Genomic DNA, 13,140 nt, shown 5'->3' with positions numbered 1-13,140 from the left:
TTTTTTCAGCAGCCTCATCTCAGCTATGCAACTGTGGGAACATATGGGCTTCAATGCTCTTTTCTTATACCAAATAGAGTAAAAAGTGACTGAAAAATCATTCTGAACAGACAAGCACACAATGTGCTGGGTTAAATGAGTTTAGTGATTTTTAATGCCATTTCTATTATATCGAAATAGGCTTGGCACTAGGGACATTCTTTGCTTAGAAAAGCCTGAAAGAATGGGGATTTCTGTGCATTTTCATCTGAGCTGAGGGAGCCGTGCTGAATGCAGAACAGAGTCAGAGGGAACTGTTAACTGGAGATTAAGCTCTGACAATCAAGCTGCTTGCCAATAAATTTCAAACCCATCTATGCAAGTCATTCAATAACAGCAGACTTGCAAAGCAATTAAAGTCAGCCCTTCCTGTTTAATTTCTGCAAAATGGGGCTGGACTGCCTGAGCTTTCATTTGCTGTGGAATAGTAAATGAAATGAGCCAGGAACATACTGAAGTCGTGATGAACACCTGGTGCCCTCTCACAGATTCTTTTTTCTTTCTTTCTTCCTTCCTTTCTTTCTTTCTTTCTTTCTTTCTTTCTTTCTTTCTTTCTTTCTTTCTTTTTCTTTCAACTAAGAGTGGGAGTGGACAAAATCTTATCAGCAGAAAAATTAAAACAGGAGAAACTAATAAGCAGAATCACTGTTTTAAACCAAAACTGATATTTGTTGTATTGTCTATGGTCACTTTCCTTTAAGCAATTTTTTATTTTACTGATTCCAAAGCAACCTTATAGATATATTCATATGTAGTAAAGTGAATAAAAAAACTATTTGTCAAATATAATCTAAGTTCACCTATATAATGCCCCTTCTTTCCCTTGACCAACCTTGACTTTTCTATGGCTGTGTCTAATATTTCTTGGCACTATTTACTTTCTTGGGAAATGAGGTTGAAATGGGTGTGAGATATGGCGAATTGTACTTAAGATTATAATTTCAGATTTTGCATTAGTGTATAGAGATAATTTTAGCAGGTAAATTATTCAACAAATAAAGATACTTTTGTGTATTCTCTGAGGTTTACTTTTTACATTCCATATTCAACGTACATGCACGTTGTCAGGTTGTTAAAAGCATGGACTTTCTCATTAAGTCAATTTTAATGTCAGTATCAACTCTACTGCTAAATGGGCAATCTTGTGATTTTGTGCATGAAACTTTGTCTTTGAGAGTCATTGTGTCTGTCTTCAAATTGTAATAACATTGATATAGTAAATAAATGAGATGATGCTTATAAAGCCCTTAATTCAATATCAGTTGCCCCTAAGTATATCTTATTTGTGTTTAACCTCTGCATATATATATACCTACATATTTTATAAACCTGGAGTCATGCTATATGTACTGTTTTATAACCTGATGTTTTTACTTAATATACTGTAGATCTTTTTGAATAATGTGAATATACAGTGCACAGCATAGTAAATTTCATTATTCATTATAACTTTTAGTGTCTGTCAAGTATTTCAATGTACAAATGTACCCTCAATTATTTAACAATCAACTGCCTTTGATATTTCCACTTCTTACTGTAATAAAAATGCTTCAGTGAATGAACTTTAACCTAAATCTTTACATTCTTCCTTTCTTTTCCTAGTATACAATGATAAAAAAATGATGTTGAGATAAGTCTCTATTCAAAAGTTAAAAATTTTGTACACATTTTCAAATTGCCTGTCAAAATAATTACATAAATTTCCATTTAATAAAGAGTTAATATTGACATAAATTCCAAAGTTAGTTTTTACTTTTTGTAATTGTATCAGTAATGCTAAGAAATATTAATGGTATGTTGAACAAAATATGCACTACATTTCTGACTCTGAAACTACAGCTATGTAAACAAATTCTGATAAGTAGTTAATGTTGCACAGATGAATTAAAATGGTAGTTATTTTCCAGAAGTATTTATATTTTATATTTTCATAGGATTAGGAGCACATCATTTTAAATTAAGGGATTATTTAAAGTAAATGATATTGTCCAGACTTTTCTCTTTAAATAGTCAACTATTCAGGTTCCGTAGGTGGAGAGAATAAGCTTGCCAATTAGTAAAACATTGACTATATCTTTAAAATAATGAATTATTTATCAAGTTTATGACAGAGTGAAGGAAACATTGTGGAGAATGAGAAGCTAGGAGATAGCAGCTCAGAAACATGTGAGTCCCTCATGATGAAGGCTGAATCTAAGGCATTACTGGTGACCAAGGTGAGGAAGGGACAGATAATTGATATTTTAAGGTGGCAGAATTACCAGGACTTGGTCATCATTTAATGTGGAAGGCAAGAGACGAGTTAAACTTCTAGGATGGACCTTCTATCTCTATTCCAGAATGAGTGTTCCTCCATCTCTGCACTTATTATATTGAAATTTTCTACTTTTATTTATATTTCTTCCTACACTATATGTCCTTTAATAAATAATCCATATTCAACTATATTTGTATTTTTGACATCTAGCACATTATGTTTCAAATGAATTAAAATTAATTGGATTAAATTAGAGATTCAAGAACTATGGTGTTAATAATATACTTATATTACTTTAGAATTATATAAATACTGGGGTGCCTGAGTGGTTCTGTTGGTTAAGTGTCTGACTCTTGATTTCGGCTCAGGTCATGATCTCAGGGTCATGAGATCAAGCCCCACATCAGCCTCTGTGATGGGCAAGGAGCCTTCTTAAGATTCTCTTTCTCCCTCTTCCTCTGCCCCTCCCCCCACTCATGCTTTCTCTCTCTCTCTCTCTCTCTTTTTTAAAATGCTTTAAAAAAGAGAGAGAGAGAATTATGTAAATACTATCTGTGACTAAAGATTTTGAGGAAACATAATAGATTGTGAATGCTGTTGTAAAGGAACAAGGTATAAAGAGACTACTAAACTTGTCACCAACAAATGTGAACTTCAGGCTCTGAAACTGGACATCCTTGGTGGGGGCTTATTATGGCTTTCAACCATCTCTAGGGTATGCCTTAACCCCAAAGTTTCAAAATGGAGCCCCTACTATTATGATTATATTCCAACAATCAAGAAGAAAAAATAAGAGAAATGTTAAAAGGCAGGCATCAGTTGATCTTTAAATCTAAAAAAAATGAACAAACAAAACCAAAAAACTACATTACTGTCACATAGATATCTTTGCATAATATAAAACTCGACACTTAGCCAAGATAGTCACATGGCCACAGTCACAGGTAAATGGATACACTTCTGTTCTGTAAACAGATTAATTTTCCTTAATATGGAAGTCATAAGAAACAGGTATAACAGTACAACTTTTTTTTTTTTTTACAGAATCCTAGTTCTAGGCTAAGCCAATATTTGTGTGCAGCATTTTTGCATACCATAGCATATACTCAGTACTTAAAGAGGAGAGAAATACCAATAAAATCTCATCCAGTTTCTGCCTCTAGCTAAATGCTCAGAATCTTGGGGGTACCAGAGATTTCTTTCTATTAATGTGGTTTCTCATGGTCCAGAGACCTCCAAAGGGCAAGGAATCTGCTTTCCACTACACCCATCCCATCCAGTATGTAATGCGTGATGGTAGCATGAGAATAAGATAACTGCAGCTAAAACCTCCACCTGGAAAAAAGGATAAGTAACTGGCATTAACTGTCTACAAAAATGATTATATCTTGCTGGGCACAAATAGAAATATCTATTTTTGTAGTAATATATTTTATTCTGTGAGTCCATCCAGAAGCTCTGGTCCTATTTTGCAAGGGGAAATAACCCTTCTCATTTTCTGCCATAATTTCTGGCTCTCGTTTCCCCATCTTTGACTTCTACAGGCAAAAGTGAAGCTATCAAAAAAAAAAAAAAGTGAAGCTATCATTAAAGAGTATTCACGTTTGCAGTCTCAATAACTTTAACTGGCTCCTTTCTGCCGGTGCAAAATTGAGGCTGCAAGGGTTCATTAAGGGTTTAAATCCAAGCTTACATTGACCAGGCCTATGGTATCTTTGGAAACATAATCCCCCCTCAAACCTTAGTACATATTTGCAGGTAACCACAGTCAAAGATCTTGCTTAGACCTAGTTTTAAGCTTTACATTTCTTATTGTTTTCCTTTTGGCATTAGGTGGTAAGGTAGCAGCTTTAACCAGATTTCTGCTACTGCACTCATGTTTCTCTGTTTGAGAGAGATATTAGCGAAAATTTCTTGAAAATAAGAAATTGGGGCAATAGTCATGTCCTGTTAAGGATTCCTCTTCTTTGTCATTGTTTTTGTGTGTCCTTCAATTTGCTACCCAGGTGCAATGAATCTTTTAAATTCTCTAAGATTCCAAAGTAGCCGTATGCTCCAGCAGCTTAGATTTCAGGCAGTGGACAGACAGATTCTTCCTTGGCAAAGCTATACTACCTTCTACTTCTGTTTTCAGATGAATTGGTTCTAGCCTGAGTTTTCCTTTATTTGTGGGACTTTGCTATAAGCTGGAAAAAAATTTTTCTCTCTTTCATAAACACATTATATAGTTAAGTGATCAGGGTAAGGATGGAGACTGGAATCCATAGAGTCCTCAAAAATCCAGACTTCACAAAGCTTTTTAGGAATAAATTAATCCTGGTCCTCACCACCCATTAAGAATACCTTCTCACCACACCCATGATTCAAGGAGTAAGATGTAAGAAACAGGGTTAAAAAGTGAGCAAAAAGCACATTGCAAATGTCCAAGTAAATTTCCTATGAATTTAGATTTCATGTTTCTGAGAATATTCCATTGGCCAGAAACATAGTCATGTGATCTCAAATAAATGTGGTGCAAGTTGGTAAATATAGTCTTTGCTCTCACAGAACATATTCAGTTTAAATGCTCTTATCATTGTGAGAAAAAAAGAAATAATGACTACTGTAAGAGTAAGCATTCTCTGCCATATTATATAAACCACCAATGCCACCAGTTGTCTTCTGATTGTCAAATATTTCTTAAATTATCCAGTATATTCTGAATTGTGGAATTTAATTATTCAATCATTAGAACAATTGTGTATTATCATTAGTGATAATTTCATTTTTAAACCAATAACCTACTCTTATAAGTATCAATTGCTCTATCTTCTGAAAAACAAGACCAAAAACAAACAAAAGTATGTTTTTCTTCTCAGTGAAGTAACACAATTTCTTTATTTGGTCTGTACTTAGACAAGAAGACTACTGGAAATCAGCCTGAAGCATTTCAACTTTCATATGATTGATCAACTCCCATTTCATGTTTTTCCTAACACTGCCCTTACACCCTGATGCATTTCATCATCCTGTACACCATATAGTACTACCCATCACCTCACTTTCTGACTGTTATTACTCAACAGGAAAGATTCCCTGCTGTTATCTTTTTACAGGAACACCTATTACTGTGCTAGAAAGGGCAGAATGTACAAATCTTATTTTCTTTACTTTCACTTCTGAACAGGTTAGAAAATCTCATTGAACAATTTCTAATATGAAGAATACTTGACACTTTCTTCGATTTTAAACTGGCCATCATTTATAATATTTCCATCATGAGTTTAGACCTGTCAGAAGGCCTAAAAAGTCAGAGACTTTTGCAAAGTTTATTAGAAAAAAAAATAAAGTAAGTTAGAGAACTGTTGTTTAATGCTTCAAAAAAGTCACATAGTGTAACAGGATAAAATTAAACTAAGCAACTTTTCACTATAAGGGTTAAGTAGAAATAACTAACACCAAGCATAAGCTAAAAACTAAGGGACCTATATTATTAGTCATTCCATCTGACAGACAATCTGTCTGGAGCTGGAAAAATTGTTCCCATACTCAGATCACTGTTTGGAACATATTTAACCACATTTTACACAAATCACTGAAATTTATTTTTAGCCTGATTATTTCTAAAGCTATTAGATGTCACAAAAAGTACTACAGTGAGATTTTTCGTTTCACTGATGTTCTGTACCTCCTTCCGCCTTTGATAAGTCTTACAAACTATGTGCTCTCAGAGACAGTAAAAAGAAACACTAGCGAGTGAATACTTGTTAAAATAATTTCTTTTTCTGCTTTAAAATTATCCTCATGTCATTCCTGGTTAAAAGGGAGACTTTTCTTTCATGAAATGATGTTTGTAATAAATTTTTCCCAATATTTTCCTGTTATTTTGAACTTTTAACTTTTACAATATTATTATATCTTACATTGCCATTGAACATTGTTTTTTGAATAGCTGGAAATATTTACTTTGTATGTTAGTTAAGGATGTTAAAATAATCCGAAATGCATATTTAGTACCTTCATCTGTCATTCTCTGTAATAAATGTTCCACAGTATTGACATAATTTAAATAACTTATTTTTATTTGATATCTCCAATATACCCTATAATATTATTATAATAACAAGCTCTGATGTTTGAATGTCTTATGGTAATTAAGTTAATTTCAGCCTTGGTCTTGATCATACTTCTAACATTTGGACTGAAATCCTTTATTTTCAATTCTACATTTATTGTTACCCAGATAGTTATTTTTTTCTGTATGAATATTTCCCCAGGAAATTACATTAAAAAAGGTCTTAAGGAAATATAAATGTCAATATGAAAACCTGTAACTGTTGTTCTTATTGTTACCAGTATACGTTTGCTGTTACGCTTTTCCTATCTCTTTATAGCCTACACATTTATCTCTACTAATTCAGAAAATTTGTAAAATTTTTTAACTCCAACTCATTATACTTTGTATAGTCTATTAATATATATGAGGATTAATTTGCTAAATGATACACTAAGCAATACATTTCACTATCTTGAATTTTCTTATATTACCTTCTACAAACATTTTTTCAAAGCTCTTTTCCTCTCTGGTCACAAATATCTCCTGGCAACTCTAAAACCACCTGGCTCATTGATAATTCTTAAAACTAGTCAAGTGGCCATAAGACCAAACACATTACTGGTGTCTTTCTCAGAGTTTTGCTTGCTACCTTGCCAGTACTGCACAATAGTAATATACAAGCAAAATAAGCCTTCAAGACCAATACTAACCTCATTCCCCTATCATATCTTTTTCTCTACTAAAAATCTTGGGTCTATGTTATTCTCTTTATTTCTTTTTCAACTAGGGAAGATATATTTAACTTGTTTTAAGAGAAAGAATATATTCTCAGTTAAGTTCTATTAGAAAAACTGCCCTCATTGACAACAATAGACTCTTCAATTTTCCTGTCTCCTTTCACATAGCCTGTGAAAGTTGTTTGAATTCATGTTCAAAAGTTAATGCTTACTATTCCAGCAGCAAAACACTTTTCCTAATCTTCATTAAAATGTCAGTCAACTCAGTGGTAAAACAGTGTAGTTGTGTTGATTTAATGAATACTATATTTAATGAATACATATATACTATATGTATAATATATATAGTAAGTATGCATAAAGTCATGTTCAATAAAATAACAGCTATTATTTACAAGTAGATCACAGGAACCTCAAATCAAAAACAAGTATTTTCAAGCATAGGTTCACATGATTACTGCATATACTTTTTTTGCATTTCCGTGCACATGTGTTGTATGTTGGTTGATAGTTGTAAATAGCAGGAAGATTATTTCAGTTAATACTGATATACTTTGTATTCTGATAAACCACTCTCATGTTTAAGGATAGGACATTGATAAGCTGTTAATGGTTGCTAAAGGGAATTTTCCTCCCATGTTCAAAAGTTACGTTCTTGAATTTGTCAAGACTTCCACTGAAGTAAAAGCTAATTTATGTTCTTGACATTTCCACTTCTCTTTAAATACTCCTGTGACTAGTTAGTCACATATAGGATTTTAACTCCTAATTTTGTGCAGTTTAAATGATTTTATAGTTTGACACTTTTCAATATGTAGCAACAGTACAGTAGAAAAATATTATAAATCACTGATACAGAATCCTTAAATGATCTAAGGAATTCTTTTCTACTCTGGAAGTGCAAACTCATTTCACCTGTGACACTCTTTTCTCCTTTTGTTCTTAGATCTTCTATTCATATGCCTTTGAGGCAAAATGTACAACATCATTACTTTTATTACCAATAAAACTTGGTTTAATCCTCCAGTTTTTTAAGTTTGCCTTATGTACATGGCCACTGTTCTTTGTAAGGATTTTGATTAAGTTTACTTTGGGGCTATTTTAAAATTCTCCGTTCTATTTATCCTACATTTTTATTTATTATTTATTGAAGTTCTATGTATCTTCTTTTTGAAATTGACTTTGAGTCTCATCTTTCGTACTTTCCATTTGTGAAATATTTGGATTAATGACTTAATCGCTTTGTACTACCACAGAAAATAAAAACTTGCAAAATTCTTCTCATTTAATTCATATTGTCCTCAACAACCTCACATATTTCTCTAACATGAATTTTTCCAAACTTATCTTTCATAATTACCATTGTTTTTCCAATAAACTAAAAAAATGTCACATTGCTTATTCCATATATCCTGAAGGCTTCTGTTGAGATGTCAGAATACTGAGTCATTTTATTTACAAATTGCTCCTTTCTTTCTACCTTACAGTATCCATACCCATTCTAATAAAGTGGAATTTTTTAGTCATTCACATAGGCTTGCGGCAAACAGCAGCTAAATACTCCCAATCCTGTTTACTTTTCCTGGGTACACATAACTTTATTTCTGAGATCACCTATGCAGTCAGGTCCAGGTCTTGCAAAGGCATTTAGTTAACTGATGTAACTAAATATAACATATACTAATTTGAGTTTTGGCCCTTATTATTTGCCAAAATATCTTTGGCTAATCCTCTTTCTCACACTCATGCTTCTGGAAATGAAGAATTCTGAGAGGTGGTGTGCCATGATAGAGAAATTTGATGCCTTCCATTAACTGAAGGATTAACTAAAAGAATTCATCTGATATATATAAGATATATATAAGATTATGACTGGAATGAGAAATAAACTTTTATTGGGAAAAAATCCTGTTTTTTTGTTGTTGTTAGAGTTGCCAGAACTGTTATTCTTACCAATGAAATGTCAAATCCATTTCTTGTCTCCTATTGGTCCCTTGCAGAAGTGCTCTTTGATGGATCCTTTAATGCATTTATTTATTTGTCTGTCTTTGGTTTTAGACTGTGAACAATCTGAGAGCAGTTTCTGTGTTTTAACTCAGATAAATATACATTTGTGTATATATGTATATAAAAGTTTCTTCTTCATATATATTACATATTTCATATGAAATTCATATTTCATATATTTCATATGTATTTCAAATATATAAAATATATTATATATTTATATATACATATATATTCATATGTATATAATAGTTTCTTTTTCATACACACACACCTACACTGATTAATTAACTTTGAATATACAGAACAAAACATGGTTTTTTTGGACGATAATGGCAGAGTAGGAGGATCCTACCCTTGCCTGGCCCCACAAATCCAACTAGATAGCTATCAAATCATCCTAAATACCCCGGAAACCGACCAGAAGAAAGGCAGAAAAACTCCACAGGTAGAGAAGAGGTCACACTGAAGAAGGTAGGAAGTGTGGAGACATGTTTGGGAGAGAAATGGATCATGGTTGCCACAATGGGGAGGGAGCCGTGGTCCTGGAGAAGGGTAAGAGACAGATTAGCACACAGGGGAGCCCACACAGAGAAGATGAATGCCCATAGAAATTGGCAAGCAGCAGGGCTTAAAGCCTGGAGTTTCAAAGGCCAATGGGCCTAGCTCAGGGAGAGCCAGGAGGCATTTGGACTGCTCTTGGAGAGAAAACAGGGCAAACAACCTGTGAATATAGGGCATGGAAACAGTGATCTGAAAAACTCAGGGGCACACAGTGGAGGTTATTTGCTCATCTCTGAGCTTGTCAAAGACAGGTAGCATTCATGGAGAGATCCTTCTGGGAACAAAGGAACTGGCAGGTGCCATTTCTCTCCTCCACCTCTCAGCATAAACAAAAAGCCACCTGTGGGAACCAGCAGAGCAACAACACTCACTCCTAACTTGCTGGCACCAAGTCCCACTCCCCACCCTCTGGTGAAACCACCCTTCCCTGTTATGCTTACCTCAGTCCCAGCACTGTGGGCCCCCTCTCCCAGAACCAAACCTGTGCCCACACCAAATCTCCTAACCTAAAAGGTTTGCAGGGCCTCAGTTCCAGCAGTGGTGGCGACGAGTTTCATTTCACGAGCGGAGCCCAGCACATCTAGTTAAAATACACCAGTTCAGGCCAGGGACCAAACACTGCCCACAAGAGGCAAAGAGAGCTTCTGGAGAAAACTGGCCTGAAGGATAAAATGCTCAGGACACAACAGTAGAGGTCCTGGGGAATAGGAGACACTACACTGCAGGGCACTACAGGATCTCTTCTTCATAAAACCATTACCTCAAAAAACAGGAGACATAGCTGACTTTCCTAACACAGAGAAAACAGGCACAGAGACTTAGATAAAATGAGAAGACAACAGAAACTGTCCCAAATGAAAGAACAGGACAAGACAATGGCCAGAGATCTAAGCAAAACAGATATAAGTAACACGTCTGACAGAGAACTTAAAGTAGTGATCACAAAGATATGCAGTGGACTTCAGAAAAGAGTGGAAGGCTTGGGGCGCCTGGGTGGCGCAGTCGTTAAGCGTCTGCCTTCGGCTCAGGGCGTGATCCCGGCATTATGGGATCGAGCCCCACGTCAGGCTCCTCTGCTATGAGCCTGCTTCTTCCTCTCCCACTCCCCCTGCTTGTGTTCCCTCTCTCGCTGGCTGTCTCTCTGTCTCTGTCAAATAAATAAATAAAAAAATCTTAAAAAAAAAAAAAGAGTGGAAGGCTTGAACGAGATCCTTAACACAGAGATAATGATTTATAGCAGAGATAAAGAGCTCAATAAATAAAATGAGAAATATGCTTGATGAAATGAACAGCAAGCTTGAAGAAACAGAAGAATGAAATAATGACCTAGAAGAGAGAGTAACAGAAAATAATCAAACTGAACAAAAGAGAGGGAAAAAAAGAATTATGCAAAATAAGAATAGACTTAGGGCACTAATGGACTCCATCAAATGTAATAATATTTCCATTATAGGAGTCTCAGAAGAAGGAGAGAGAGAAAAGGGGGCAGAACATTTATTTAAAGAGATAAGAGCTGAGAACTTCTTTGATCTAGGGAAGGAAACAGATACCCAGATCCAGAAGGCACAGAGAATTACATAAAAATAAAAAGCTTCTGCACAAGAAGGGAAACAATTATTGAAACTGAAAGGGAACCTATGGAATGGGAGAAGATATTTGCAAATGAAGTATTCAATAAAAGGTTAGCATCCAAAATATATAAAGAACTTATACAACTTAATACCCAAAAAGCAAATAATGTGTGATAAAGGGAGGCAGAAGACATGAACAGACATTTCTCCAAAGAAAACATCCAGATAGCCAACAGAGACATAAAAAGATGCTCATCATCACTTATCATCAGGGAAATTAAAATCAAAACTACAATGAGATATCACTTCACACCTGACAGAATGACTGAAAGCAACAATACGAGAAACAATAGGTGTTGGCAAGGACATGGAGAGAGGGGAACCCTCTTGCAATGTTGGTAGGAATGCAAACTAGTGTCTCCACTCTGGAAAACAGTATGGAGTTTCCTCAAAAAGTTAAAAATAGAACTACTCTCTGATCCAGCGATTGCACTACTGGTTATTTTCCCAAAGAATACAAAAAACACTAATTTAAAGTGATATAGACACAACTATGCTTATAGCAGCATTAATTATAATAGCAAAATTATGGAACAGTCCAAATATCCATGGAGTGATGAATGGATAAAGAAGTGGTATATACATATAACAGAATATTATTGACCCATAAAAAATGAAATCTTGCCATTTGTAATGAATGGATAGAGCTATAGTTTGTAATGCTAAGGGAGATAAGTCAACCAGAGAAAGACAAATACCACATGATTTCACTCATATGTGGAATTTAAGAAACAAAACAAATGAGCAAAGGGAAGAAGAAGAGAGACAGAGAAAGACAAACCAAGAAAGAGTCTTCACTATAGGGAACAAACTGCTGGTTACCTGAGAGGAGGATGGTAGGGAGATGGGTGAAATAGGTGATGGGGATTAAGGAGGTCACTTGTTGTGATGAGCACTAGATGATGTATGGAAGTGTTGAATCACTATATTGCACACCTGAAACTAATATAACACTATATGTTAACTAACTGGAATTTAAATAAAAACTAAAAAAAAAAAATGCATCTGAAGCTCTTTTACAGAAAATATTCCAGTACTTCCAATTCAGGCCAGTCTTGATACAACAATTTAAAAAATAGGGAAATATATAGAATAATTGCCTCCACAGTTTGGACAACACGTAACACAGGGCAGTGATTTCTGAGAGGGAAAGGGATGAGAAATATCCTGATTGCCCTAGTTTAGTATTTGGAATACTTGGAGAATTTTCAGATTGCAGTGCAGAGAGTAAATCATCAGGCAGTGCCTGATAATCTTCCCGATTTGAGGAAACACAGTTGGGATTTAGAGATGACAAAGCAGTTAGAATTTGCATGGCATTGCAGAGGATGAGAAAGAAGAGACCTGTACAGGAAAATGAGAGGGTGGTGGGGTGAGGGAGAAAGAATCAACTATGGAGTTCTCTAGAGAGTACCTTTCAAGTCGTCAGCTGAGTGGTGACAAATACATACATGTATGTAGAGAAACTACCCGAGGTTGAATAAAAAAACATCTGAAAAAAGTGGATAGAACAATCCTGACGGCTCACGTAGAACAGCAGGAATTCTTCTTCCTCTCTATCAAAGTGGAAAGACTTGTAAACACAGGTCAACAGACTATACAGAAGGCTATTGTCTCAATAGTGAGTAAAATTAGCCCTAGAATAAATGTTGTTCTGGTCCTGTCTTAAATACCCCATGGAAATATCTCAAAAGATCAAACTCCCTCCAAGTAACTTAAATGCAACCAAGAAAAAAAAAAGCTTGAAAAATATTTAAAATAATATGAGAATATCCATTATTCATAAGGCTAAAATTTTCGATGTTATCATGTAAAAAAAAATTAACCACTCACTCAAAGAAGTAGGTAACTACAACTTAAAAAAAAAAA

The sequence above is a fragment of the Ursus maritimus genome, unplaced genomic scaffold, assembly GCF_017311325.1.
Source record: "Ursus maritimus isolate PB19 unplaced genomic scaffold, ASM1731132v1 scaffold_16, whole genome shotgun sequence".
In the NCBI taxonomy this organism is placed as follows: domain Eukaryota; kingdom Metazoa; phylum Chordata; class Mammalia; order Carnivora; family Ursidae; genus Ursus; species Ursus maritimus.
This window is presented reverse-complemented; position numbering follows the sequence as displayed.